The sequence below is a fragment of the Tupaia chinensis genome, unplaced genomic scaffold, assembly GCF_000334495.1.
Source record: "Tupaia chinensis unplaced genomic scaffold, TupChi_1.0 Scaffold143593_1, whole genome shotgun sequence".
Lineage (NCBI taxonomy): Eukaryota > Metazoa > Chordata > Mammalia > Scandentia > Tupaiidae > Tupaia > Tupaia belangeri.
In genome coordinates, this window is record NW_006203439.1 from 53,736 (window position 1) to 56,132 (window position 2,397).

Sequence of the window (2,397 nt, forward strand, 5' to 3'; positions counted from 1 at the left end):
GCTTGCTTTCTCACTTTCTTCTCTCTCTGTGTCTCTCTCTGGTCAACTTAAAAATAAATAAATAAAATGATGTCAATGAATAAAATAAAATAAAATAATTTGTTTAAAAAAATAACAAACTACACTTTCACACTGAAGTTATACATACAGGCCAAAGTCAGAGCTTTTATATTTGCATTTATTCTTCATTTAACTTTTAAAATGCTACTACATGTGAATATTAAAACAGAAACAATTGCAAGTAGTGAACATATGATTACAGTCCTTCATTCACTCACTACTGCATATAGAACGCCAAGAGTGAGTGTAATTTTATTTATTTATTTTTTGGAGAGTTTTTTGCTATAGGGTGCGTGCGCTCGCCAGACAGACAGAGAGACAGAAAGCGAGAAATCGCCCCCCAGGGGGAATAGCCACGCCGCAATCCCTTCTCCTCCATTCTCCTCTCGGGATCTTGGGCACACACACACACGCTCCCAGCGTGAGTTTTAAGCCACTGGGTCTGGGATGCGAACCGCAGTCAACTACATGGGAGTCCAGCAACATAGCCATTACGCTAACTGCTGGTCCCTGAGTGTAATTTTTTTTAATTATAAATTTTTTTTTTTTTGAGACGTTTTTGCTATAGTGTGTGTGAGCTCGCCAGAAAAACAGACAGCAAGCAATCTCCCTTCCAGGCGGAATGGCCACGCCACAGTCCCTTCTCCTCCATTCTCCTCTCAGGATATTGGGCACACATGTACACGCACCCAGCAAGAGTTTAAGCCACCGGGTCCAGGACTCATACCGCAGTCAACTACATGGGATTCCAGTGACATAGCCACTGTGCCAACTGCTGATCCCAGCAGTGAGTGTTATTTACTGGCCCCACTAAGAGGTTTGACACTGAACACCACCTTGATGATGTTCATCATCCTTATATGCTTTTCCATTGTAATGGTTCTGTCTTTCCTGATTTGGATCAAAGTTCACCAGTTCTACCTTGTCCATTTCATCAGCCTCTTCTCCTTCCTTTTTCAAAGGTAAAAGTTTTTCCAACAAAGAGAGGTTTTACAGCAGAAGACAGAAAGCTATTCTAAGGGAAGTTTACCTTAAATTTGATAATTAGGCGACCTTTTTTTTTATATAGTCTATGATAAATTGGCATGTGTTCATTTAACATACACTTAATATCTCCATGCTTGACAATCTGACCTGGATGAGGGGTGATGACTATGGTTCGGTTGTCAAGAGTGGAAACTGGCTTTTGGAAGCCACGCAATGCTGCAACCAGCTGTACGTCCATACACATCAAAAGGTCTTCTCCTCGCTGAGTAAAAACAGCATGACCTTTCTGGTCTAGTACAATGATAACATCTCCTGGCTCCAGTCCTCGTTCTTGGCCTCCTTCACCATGGATTGTTATCTTATGCCCAACTTTCATGCCTTTGTCAACATGAACTTCCATAATCTTCTTCTCTTGGACTATCTTCCTTCTATTGCAACTTTTACCACTACCTTTAGGACTGATCCATTCCCCATGGCCTTGACACTCCATGCATACAGATTGAATTTGCTACACCATTCCAGGTTCCATCTGATGAATTCTTATTTGCATTCCAGCACCACGGCAATTGGGACAGCACGCTACTGCTCCTTTCTCACCACCTTGGCCTTCACATTTGTCACAAATCACATTCTTTTGCAGGTCCAGTTTTCTTGTTGCACCATTATATAAATCTTCTAAGATTACTTAGAAAATTAGCCTCCAAGACACACATCAGAGATGTCCATTGGGGAGCCCAAACCACCACCTGCTCCACCCTCTTTAACTGCCTGCTCTCCTCCTTTGTCGTATAATTCCTTTTTCTTCCCATCAGAGAGAACTTCATAAGCTTGAGAAATCTGTTTAAACTTCTCACCTTCATTTGGTTTCTTATTGGGGTGGTACTTCAAGGCCAGTTTCCTATAAGCTTTCTTCAGTTCTTCCTGGATGGCATTAGATTTGACCCCCAAAACATAGTAGCAGTGGTTTAGTAGTAAGTGGTAAATAACATCATAGTAAGTAGTTTCTATCACCATTTTCTACAGTCAGTGAGCAGGCTGAGGCCAGCGTCAGGAACAGGAAGGTGCACCTAGCTGTGTGCAACTTGGTCAGCTGCCTCTCCTTTAGAACTTCCCAGAATGCTCGCTTCTGATCGAGCGCTCTGGAAAGTTCCACTCCATCTGTCTTTTAAAATGTCTCTACATTCTGGCTTTGGCCAACTCTTTCCTTGTGTCATTTAAAGTGATCTATCTTCTATTTCCCGAGTTTGCAGTAAACTTAATGTTAAGTTCTAACAGCCTTATTTAATTTTAGGTAATCATTCTGGGCAAGAATAGTTTATAGGTGATTCGAGTATTTCAGTCCTTCAGTAA

General features: G+C 41.5%; 1 pseudogene; it reads right to left on the minus strand.

The window, feature by feature from the left end:
- Positions 1-833: 833 nt before the first annotated feature.
- On the minus strand, positions 834-2,061 carry LOC102491697 (dnaJ homolog subfamily A member 1 pseudogene; annotated as a pseudogene).
- Between the last annotated feature and the right edge of the window lie 336 nt (positions 2,062-2,397).